Source organism: Toxotes jaculatrix, chromosome 11 (genome assembly GCF_017976425.1).
Source record: "Toxotes jaculatrix isolate fToxJac2 chromosome 11, fToxJac2.pri, whole genome shotgun sequence".
Lineage (NCBI taxonomy): Eukaryota > Metazoa > Chordata > Actinopteri > Toxotidae > Toxotes > Toxotes jaculatrix.
The window spans coordinates 2,335,439-2,347,392 of record NC_054404.1 but is presented as its reverse complement, the minus strand read 5'-3'; positions in this window follow the sequence as shown (position 1 = coordinate 2,347,392).

The window sequence follows — 11,954 nt, the reverse complement described above, 5'->3', positions numbered from 1 at the left end:
GTTGATATGCAGGAGATGTATTTGATGTAATGGTGGAGGTTTGCATTTAATTTGGTGATTGTATGAGTTCATTCTAAGTCTTCCTTTTCTCTATTCAGTTCATATTACAGGGGCAATGGAATAGAAAAAAAGTCAATGCCAATATTGACTTGTGCATATCCACAATTTTATCTCTCTTTGTTTTTGTCCTCTGGGACACCTTATGGCAAGAGTAAGAAAGATGGAGAAGAGAAGGAGAATGAGACAGAATCAGTCAGCGAACACTGTCTGCTCTCCTCAGGGGAAAGAGGACATTCGGTACCACAAACATTCAGGCAGATCAATTTGACGAGGAGACTGGAAAACAGCAGAGAGGCACGTAGTCCCAGCTAGAAAAATCACGCACAACATCCACCACATACAGTGCATACACACGCATTTGCACAAACAAATCCACAAGCCTTTTTCTACCCACTCATTCTCCCTCTGCAGATTAACAAGCACGCAGAGACATAAACAAAACAGAACTTTAAGTTGGAACAAGAATAGTTGTGTTTCTACCAAAATAATGTGGGTATATTTGTATGAATGTATGTGTGTGTGAGCAGCAAAGCATGTGAATCTGCTGTACGTGTGCACATGCACAGTACATTTCAATTTATGAAAGGAAACAGCACATATTTATAAAAACACGTTAGTCAACTTGTTGCAAATATGATGCAGTTCTACCACCATGCATTTCTCTCACCACAGGTTTTTTCACCATGTTTCTTTGCCATGGTGGAAATTAAATTGCTCTCTCTCTCACACTTCTGAATATACTGAAGAGTCAGTTTTACAATAACGTCTCTCAGCTGCACTAACCACCTCCAAGCTTTCAAAGTCCCAGTATCCTTCAAACATGAGTATGTGGCAGCCACTACCCATCAGTCCCACCAAGCTTTTACCAGCATTGAATTCAGTTTTATTCAGTTGTATCACATAAACACGTAGCACAGAGTTAATTCCCAGAATTCTGCTCTCCTAAAAAAAATCGCTACTAAGGAGCACAGGACCGTGGCCAGTCCAGCCAGAAATGCATTAACTGGATTAAATCACTGATTTGTCAGGTTAAACAGCCAGCCACAAAAACTATAAATGATGATCAACCGCAAGGCACCAAATGCCAGCCAATGACCGGCCTCCATTTCACACCCTATACGTCCAGGACCTGTCTTGTTCTGCAGCGTGTTGCTCTGCTGACAGAGTCTGAATTCACCTCATGTTCTACATGAGACTGACAGCTGACTGACAGTCCACAGTCCATTCCAGGGAGATTTAGCAAACATGCTACAAGACAGAAATGTAAAAATACCAAACCAAATGTACTCAGGGATACACAAACACACACACACACACACAAACACACACACATGCGCAGACATACTCATACACAGATGCAATAATGTAGTTGTCATTGTAAACACACACCAATCAGATTCGTACACAAAATATGCAGATGGAAATACACATACAAATACAACTAAATGAAACAGTGTCTCCACATGGCAAGCCAATATATTATCCAATATTGTCAGCAGAGTGGTGAGTGTACAGTAATAACATAGAACCTTATGCAGCTGACATTCATCTACAACAGATAGCTGTGAGTCAGTTGACAAACAAAACACCACCTGTGAATATCACATCGTTTTGGTTGGAGATGTGCTGTTAACGCAGACTCTATTTTAACTTAAGGCAAATTAATTCAAAGGGTTTTCTTTGGCACGTTTACCTTTTTTTTTTTTCTTTCACTTTGTAATGTGTGTATTTATGTAGGTGGTATCATAATCCTCATGCACAGAACTGTTGAAAACCTACATGGTTCAGAATTGAGTTTTAAAACATCAGTGAAACAAGAGTTGATTTTGTAATCTGAGCATCAATGAGCAATAAATGCCCCGCTGGTCCGGTGTCAGTGTCGAGAACCACATTTTCCACAACTTGATGAGAAAGCTGTTGTACTGTCACTGGCTCAGGTCCTTGCACACCTGCTTCCATGTTTAGATTTTAATCCTACTTAATGAACATACTGAAAATTAAATTTTCCCTGACTCTCACTTCACTTGCTGCAGCTGTCACTGGAGGGAAATACAAATCGAAGGCTTGACAGAGCACAGAAATGTTAGAAACAGGGTGTAACAATGACTTGGCCTTTTACAGTCAGTCATGGTGCCTCATGTCATTAAATGGCACCAGCTGCCTGTAGACTTGTGACCTTTGACTGCTCTGCCATCCACCATGACAGAATTCTTCAGGGATGAGATTGGCCTCTGGTCTTTGCAACTGACATGTCAAGAAGCTCTATAAGTAATGAAGGCTTGTGTGTGTGTGTGTGTGTGTGTGTGTGTGTGTGTGTGTGTGTGTGTGTGTGTGTGTGTGTGTGTGTGTGTGTACGTCTTCTGGTTTTATGTATTTTCAGAGGGTATGGTCCTGTAGCACTTGTCCGTCATCATGTCCCAACTTGCTCAGCTAACCAGCATCATCTGTGAGTACAGTCTCTCTCTTGGGTTCAACTTTTGCTTCAAACACAAATGTGCTGCAGTTGAGCCCCCACCACTCAGGGACATCCCGAGGACACAACTTTCAGAATAAATCAAGTAATACACCGCTGTCTGAGCACTGTGTGGCCTGAAGTTTCATCCCATACAAAGGTTAAATGTCTCATAGGTAAATACCACAGGAACGGCTGCAGAGGGTTTGAGTACGAGTGCGTCTTCTTCTTTGCCACATGTGCACCGTCCATTCCTAAACTGCTTTTGGCCGGTGTGCTGTGTATTACTGGTATTGTTATTGCTATAGCTTATGAGTTAAGATGAGGTGCACATACCCAAAATGTAGGGTATATTTCCCTTATGTTTTTTGGTGTCATGATTTCAGTGAAAATATAGCTTGAATAACTGTTGTACTGCTTTTGGCATCCTGTCATAAGTGCTGCTTTTGGTCTTTCCTTTCCTTTTTTTTTTTTGTATGCTACTCTGATCTGCTTTTGCTTCTCCCTGACCTTCTTCTTTCCCTGCTGTCAGATGAAAAGTGAAAACACTCTGAGTAACAATGTTTTAGACCAGAGAAGGATTTAACAGTCAATCCACATCATTTGGTGTTTTGAATAGGGCATTCATCATCTGGAAGTACACACAACCTCAGGGGTTAGAGAAACACCTCTTGAATTTAGAGTCATGTCACGAGTCTGAAACACTTTTTTCCCCCCGTACAATCCACTAAAAAAAGATGGGTTGCAAATTGGCAAACAGTACATACAGATGAGTAAAATAAATCCAGTTTAGAATATGTTGAAATCTCATCAGGATTTTGCCCTTGCTTTGACGCCTCCACTGAACATTCTTCTCATTCTTCTTTGTGTTTCAATAAAAAAAAAAATCCCGAAGAACATCCAGAGCTAGCCCCTTTTTAAAAGGAGGATGGGATATTATCAGGTATTAGAGCTTTATAAAGGACAGGTAGACTGTCATCTTCCTGAGCTGAAGGAGGATTTGTTGATAACCTTTACCCTGAAGACTTCCAAATGCACTGATATCGCTGCTGAGGAAATAGGAACTTGCTTTATCTGGCCTGGAGCTACACTCACTCTGCTCAGACGTTTCAGTTTTTCAATCACAGCTTATGTGAGAATGGATTCAAAGCCTGCCCCTGACCCACAGTAACAGGTTTCGGTGTTGACGTCATGGTGAGCGTGAGGGAGACGGCGAGAGCCGTCTGAAACACTCCTCTGTCTTTCTCCCATACATGTACTGTGTAAATAACAGCAACGGCTTTATTTTCAAATATTACATTTCCTGATTTCCTGTTAGAGCCATTGAGCAAATAATTACTGTCCTCTGTCAATGGTACAGGTGGAGGAAGTGTGACATCAGAATATGTTTCAAGGAGAAGGCTGCTGCAGGTTGTTGGCACACAAAGACAGTGTTTCACAACCTGTCTCACATTAACATGAATGCTGGACCCTTTTGACCGGACAGTTATTTCTCTAAGCTTAACCAAGTTGTTAGTTTCCGTAAGAGATGGCAGATTAAAACATGCTGAAGAGTCATTTTGTTGTTTTACGAAACTCATTGAAATGAACTAATTTGTTATGGGGAGTAAAGACTCATTGAAATGGGATTTACACATGAATCAGGATTTTCTGAGTGAAGGGACCAGCTCTCCAGGCAGTGACAAGTCAAGTAAGTGTCTGAGGCAGCAACTGATAAAGTGCTGTCTGACATGCTGTTCAACCTTTTGTATCAGTGGTTTTCACCATTCAGTGCGGTTTCTGCTTCTTTTTTCACTTTTTTTGGGGTTTTTTTTTTTTGACTTCTTCCACAAACAGAACCCAGACCATGGGCTGACGACAGCTTCGCAGCATAAGTTGCCAGTCTCGGTTTATCGTATTCTCACTTTGTCATTTGTTAGATTGTTTCATTTGATTTACAGTGACATTTAAATGGTTCAGTGACATTTTGGGTTTTGAAACACAGACTACCGACTGGTGATTTCTGCCTAAACTAACTGATGTCTAAATTTAACTCTACTTCTTTCTGTGAATTACTTCCAGACTCCTCTCTTTTTCTTTCTTGTGTCTAAACATTTGTTGGTCCTCCATCGTTGGGATATTTAGAATTTTACACTGTTAAAATATCTTCCAGTGAGTGGACCTGCATTACCTTCTTTACTCTTACATACAAGGACTCGTGTGTACTCTCTGTAAACAAAATGATCAGTGAGCACTGGGCCCACAGGTGCTTGATATGTGTGCAGCCAAATCTCAGGTAGTTTGTCCAGTAATTACCCACTTAACCCCTGTGTCTACACATATGGCATGTGTAACAGGGTGCAGAGTTCTTGATAGAATAAAGAACTGTTTTTAATCTGTTTATTATTTTTATCTGATGCCATGATTGAACAGTGACCGTGAAATATATTTGGTGTCTCTGAATAAAGGTCTCACCAGTTCAGGGGGTTGGTTTGTGCCTCTGCTACTCAAATATGATGTACATAAACTAATAAAAACCCTTTCTGAAAGTGACCTGGGGCTAATTACACCCGTTTCAACCTGAGCCAAAGGACATTAGAGCAATTAGGTCTGACCCAATTACACCTAACTGTTATGAATAAGGGAGATAAATGATGAAGCTGTGAGAAAAGATAAAGATGATGTAAAACCTCGACCTGCTGCTGGGCAACCTGCACCACATGTCATCAGCAAATTACTGTTTACTGTACCATGATGATGAGTGAATCACATTTTCAATTAGATAATTAGTTTAATGTCACCTTAGAAATTTTAATATTAAAATACTATATAAAATATTCTTTGTAAAGACCACATCTCACATGTTTTTATATTCCAAATAGTTTTTTTTATTAAGCCTTGCTAAATGCTCTTTGGCATTAAAATTGACTTTGACCTATAACCTCTGACCTGAGGATGTAGAGGGATTACTTAATTCAAGACAAAGGAGTGTAGACCAGTCTATGAACTCACCTGTAACCTTGGTGGGCCTAACCAGCACACAAACCCTCAGCTGCCCAGTTCTTATCCTACATTTCTTTGCCTTTAGATCGTAACACTTAATCCAGAATTTTTATAAAGTGTTCTGAGCTGCTACATCTCACAACCTCTCTCTCTCTTTTCTGAAGCCTTCTCTATACTTTTCAGGGACATTTATATCTCTTTTTTGACCAATTCAACATCGGTGGTTCTGCAACCCTCAGGGTGAGGACCTCAGCTCCTCCTTGATTGCGCTTCATTTCCCAAATGCAGCACAGCTGTGGTCTGGTCTGTGGCTGAGAAATTACCAAACTCAGTTACCCTCACCATTTGCCATGGACTCACAAACAGTTCAACAGCATGCATACTAAGGTGTACAGTTTCACTGAAGGATTTTCATAAACTAGCTTTTCACGTGCACACATCAGTCTGTAACCACACACATTATTTTTAAACAAAGCATGTTCAGATTTGTCTCAGGAAGCTAAATCTGTTTTTAAGTTCCAGACTTACAGACTTTATTGTCATTCAGGTAAACAACAAGTGTACACAGTGTACACAGAAAGAAGTTTTGTTGCATTGGCTAAGCACAGTATTAACATATACAGCAGTAGACTAGCTGTGTATAAAAGTGGGTGTGGTATATTGCATAAAATGATTGAACCTTAATATTTACAAATACATATGCATACACATATATGTTCAACATACATGTTCAACTTCAGTTTCGCAGTTTGGTGTCAGACATGTTTTCCTCAGGCAGGCACTGTTTCCATTGTATGTGCATGTGCTTGTGTTTTCCTTTTCCTGGCTTGTCGGTCAGTGAAGTGCGAGGTTGATTCTACATCTATGCAGATTCTGACATTGCTGCAATTTTTTATTTTTTTTTTGGAATCTCATTTAGCCAGCACCTATCATGAAACAGTTTATTAGCAATGTCCATCCGATTCTCTCTCACACGTATTCACACACAGAATGGTGCAGCAGTGGGCCAGTGGGAGTGAGGCGGTTGAATAGAAATGACTTCACTGGGCCCTGCTGTTACCCAGGGTCCTTTGGGTCGCACCAGCATGCCCTGCGGCAGCAGAGTTAATGGGATAGCAGCAGGACTGCTGATCAAGCACACTGGCAGTACACACTACACTACACTATACACGCTGTCTCACACACACACACACAACAGCAGCACTGACATATTCAACTACACAGTCACACAGACACAAGTACACAGAAAAACCCATATAACCATCATCATTAAAGGGAGACAGACACAAAAAAAGACACACATATACTGTAGACACGCACACCTACCTCCTTTCAGGACAGATCTGTCCCACAAGAATCTGCCACACTGGCTTTACTACACACACAACACTACACTTGCATCAATGCACTTGAGCAGACACACATTTCCACCTAAGCCAAAGCAGTAAAAGATTGACACTTCTTTTGCAGCATCCAGAATCAACCCCCACAGTGTGCAGGATCGTGAGGACAGATGGATATATCACTGGTTTTAACCTGTGAATCAGTGATGACCTCAACTGCCCTGTCAAACACTCTGAGGAAAAGTAAAAGCTGCTTATATTTGGAGGAAAGTTGTGTCTTTTTTGTGGCTGTTTTTTAAATTTTTATCTTTTTTTCTGCATGAGTGAGCAATTATGAGTGAGCAAATCCTGCTTTATGTTAATGAAATGTAAGTTATGAAGCGTTTGAAATGGAAATGCCTATAGCAGAAAGGATAAGTAGACTACAGGTTTCAGAAAGTACACATAGAATCAACACAAAGTATGCACGTATAGCTGAATAAAAACAATGACACATCCCTAGGAAAAGTTTGTGTGATGGAAAAAAGATTTTTTTTTGTGAAAGCGAAAGAAAGTGAAAGAACTCATCTTTGTCTGATGGTGCAAAAGTCATGGTCATGTTCTTTCATTCGTTTTGCCAGTCATTAAATTAATGCTTGAATTACACATGGCGCACAATTACAGCATAGGTTTTGATTTATAGTTCTGTGTCGCCTTTCACCAGTAAATAAAACCATTTCAAGGCCAAGCAGATGTATCGCAGGTGATCAGGACATGTCATGCTTTGCTGACATTAATTTTGTCATCCACTCTGCGACACAGAGCGACAGAGGGCTGTCATCGTCCTGGTGTCTAGCTGAGTGGTAACAACCGCATTTGCAGTGGTTCGTTCATGGTGACTGTGGTTAGCAGAAGGTTTTTGCAGTGGAGATGTCTTCGTTTGATGTGTGTTAGTGAAAAGGAGAAGATTAGTGAGTCTTTGTTCAGCTTCCTTGTTGCTGTCTTCACTATCAACAATCTCCATTGGGCTCAGAAACACCCAGTGCTGATCAATCACAGTTTTTTGAGGAGGTGCAGGTCAGCTGTAGCGTAGTTACCTGTGTAGCCTGTGTGTGACCACCTAACCTCTTTGAGTTTGAGAGACCACAATGCAACGTGCACATGACACATGACACAGTCAGGTTCCTCATTGGCCATAAAGTTTCCATAATGCAAGAAGTGGTTAGGTGCAGTCTGGTGTTTTGAGGTGTTCAGGCAGTGCTGCACCTCTGCCAGGTGCTACAGTGGAAACGAGCTGTTGTTTTTACAGCAGAGTCTGTTCACACTTCAAAGGCTGGATGTGAATCCTGAAAGAAGTGCTTCATTATTGTGCAGTGGCATGTATACACACTGGTACTTTATGTTTCTGGAACATTTGTGCTGCTGCTTGAGTGTAGTGTATCAGTACTCTGTCACCAGTGGGTTTTGTATTGATTGTGTTTGTGTAGTGGAATAAAACAGCAGCTTATGTGAAATAGAAGCTTCTGTGCTTTCTTTTCTCCAGAGCTGGAGAAGCTCTATGTTAATACTCTCTAACAAATTCGAGACACTTTCTTGTTGTCTGTCACTCTCATACTTTTTTTTTATATCTTTCTCCTTTTCTCCTTTGCTTTGTGCAGATGTGTTATACAGTATGTAAATATAATCTGTCCTAGGAGTAGATGGGTTTTAAAAGAGCTGGGTGATGATATAATATCTCATGTTTTGATTCTTCTTCTTATTTTTATTTTTTATATCCTTTCATTTTTCTGATTTTCTGTCTTTTTTTCTTTACTGGGGACAGTCTGGGTGATGTAACAAGGCTTTTTTAATCTCTGAGTTGCTCTTGAAGTGTATTTTAAAATTCCTTTTTTTTTTCTTTTGCTGTCTTGGCCCACAGTTTTTGCACTTCCCTGTCTGAAAAGCTTTGGGTGGTAAAATTGGTTTAATCTTCTGAATCACTTCTTAAAGCAAATTTGAAAATGTGAGGTCACTAATTCCCCATCCATATTTCCCTGCCTTGTTCATATTTGTATACCCTGTTTCCATTTGATGTCTGGCTTTTGTGTCACTTATCAATTTGGACTGAATGTCTGAAGCAAACAGTATGTATGTCTTTTCACCATAGTTATTCTTCTATTAGTTATTACAGTCTTGTGTTTGTCAGAATAAAGACACAAATGATCAGACTCTGTCATTCCGCACTTTGCCACCAGTTGCCCTCAGTGAATTTCCCACCTTTGCTAGTCACCTGAAACTGGGTCTCCTTGCACACCTGTTGCTCATCACCTCAACTAGCCACACCTGTTCCTCGTCAAGCTCCAGCGTATATGTACCAGCCCCTTTGCCAGCTCTCTCTGTCTCTGCACCAACAACGTCTGTTTACTGATCAGGGATCTAGTGAAGTACCTTTTGTTCAGCCAGCTTTGTCTGAGTGTCTTCACTGTCTTAAATCTTATTTATTTAAGCTTTTATTTTCTGACAATGTGAAGAAAGACATTACAATTTTATGGTCAGTGTCTTAAAAGTGAATTCCACCAATATGGAGTTGTTGTTTTTTTACTCTACTGATCATAATGTCCCAGATTCTCAGAGACTTATGCCATGAAATTGTCTGGTGTTTCTGACTAATAGTCCAAAACTCCAAGAATATTCCATTTACAGTCTTATAAAGATCAAATGCTGAGTCATTTTCTGTCGTCTTAACAAATACTGCCCCTGAATGCATCTCATGAATCTATGTGGACAAACTGTGGGAGTAAAGCTTTTTTGTTTTTTGTTTTTTTGTTGGTTTTTTTTGTAATTGTCTGCTTCCCTGGGAGCCATGCAGCTTTCCCCAATTTTATTAAGATACCAACAGATGAGCACATTTAGTTTTGATTAAAAAAAAAAAAAGTGTTAATCCCTCCCTTTAGTCTGCTAAAACTCTTCATCTTACTGCAGTGTCTGGTTTCTGAAAGTGGTAAATAAAAGCAGACTGCGAGCCAAGGTCAGTGCAGATTACCTTGGAACCACAGAACAGTGGAAATATGTTCTAATACATATTTCTGTTGAAGACAATGACGTCAGACTCATCTGCCTCCAACACATCACCATTTTCTAATCAAAACCCAAAGTAGGTGACCTGAGGTCTTTGGTGTTTCAGTATGTAAAGTCTTTCACTTCAGAACTTGTGTTATACAAACCCAGCGTTGTTTCTCTCTCTAACTGCTTGGATTTCTGCTTCTTCCATGACTAAAAGCTCTCTGAAGTACAATACAATGTAAAATTTAAGGCAGAACAACAGCAAACTCATGGCCTCTGTCAAATCTGCCACATTACAGCCGTTTACATAATTGGTTTGGCGGACAAGTATTCTCTGTTAGTGCTGCAAACGTTCAAACTCTGCTGCACATTTGAACTTGTCCTGACACAGCTTGCAACCAAGCTGTTTCTGCGTGAACTACAGATCCCCTTTGCTTTACACCTACAATATCTTCTCCCTTTTCAGCTCTCAGTCCCCACTGTCATTAACCAAAGACATAAACAAACAGTATGAAAACATCTATCACGCGACGTGAAGAGACAAACTATTACTCGCTTGCGACTCCTCTTCACATCTACTGTCATTGCTGCCCATATCACTTCACACATCCATGTCTGTCTGATATTGTCCAGCCCTGATTCAATTCAAGTGCCAAGTCCCATTGGAAGAGATAGGGGATCATGTAATGGCTTTACAAATGAATAGAGAGATGGACAAAGACAAGATTTGTGGAATGTTGATAAAGCTGCTTTTTGACAGAAACATTCAGATTTGTTCACTTCCCTTGTGCCGAATTGCTCCAAGTGGGACTCCACTGATTTTAACATTTTGATATTAGTTTAATATTAAATATTCAGCCTGTGAAAATGGGTGGATATCTTTTGTGGCTCTGAGGGAGCTTTGTATTGTCTAAGAAAATAATCCAGGTGTTATCAGGAGTCATCTGGCTTTCAAAACAGACAGCTTGTGCTACAAACTGGATTTACTGGATGTGCACTGTTTGAAAGATATGTGTGTTCATCATACAGAAAGGGTACAGGGCAGATCCACCAGGAATCTGACCTATGCTCGTTGCCAAAAACCAAGATATCTTGGCCTCTGCTGCTTCGGTTTGCAGGAAAGACAAAGTGAGATTAACTTTACTGACTTTTGAGGACACTGTTGCACAACGTGTAAAGTGCTTGGGTTTATATAGGGAGTGTGAAACAAGACATTTATTTCCCTGGTTAATGTTAAAAAAATCAAGCATGAATTCAGGAACACTCATCAAAGCAACACCTCGTTTAAGGTTTGCAAAACTACACTTAAACTGCAGTCACAGTATCCAGTGAGTGATTTGGTGTGTTAAAACATAGCAGCTACAGAAAGCTGTCTCCCAGCTACGCTGCCACAGCAAAGTGCTTCGTGACAAATTGGAGAAACAGCTTGTGAATTACTAATTGCCACTTGATCAGCGGGAATTTTTGAATTAGTGCCTTAATCTGCCTTTGCACATGTCCCATGTTTAAGTGAGTCTGCCAGATCCCATGCTCCCCCACCTCTCAGACAGTGTGATACAGTGGATATAATGTGATTAGACGTGACCCTGAACAGTAAGTAATGACATTAGTGGATGGCAGAGGATGCAGCACAGGTGGAGCCGACAGGTATGATTGAAGGAATGTGATGCATTTTCAGATCAAGACTGGATGTTGGAGGTTTAACAGTTGATTTGCTCGGTGTCTGTTATGTGGTACACCTTCAGCAGACTTTGGGAAGCCGGTTTTCAGCCTGGGCGTTTTTGACTATAAAGCCTCACACAAGGTTCTTTTTGGGCTGGAAAGTAAAGAGGCAAAAACTATGAAAGATTAGGAATATAGTTTTTATAGTTTTACCTTATCTTCCTCCAAAATATGTTTTTGGCTATGGGCTTTGTGAGAGGGCAGTTGTGGAGGATTTGTGTGTGTGTGTGTTGCTCTTGTGAGGACCAGTGAAAGCTTCAGGCCGTTTTTGGCAAGTAAGGATTTGGCTGCTCCTCTCCTCTTTGAGGGTCTGTTGAAGCAACGCTGTCTCCTAGACATGATCCACTTGCCTAATAAATGTAGCGCTATAGTCA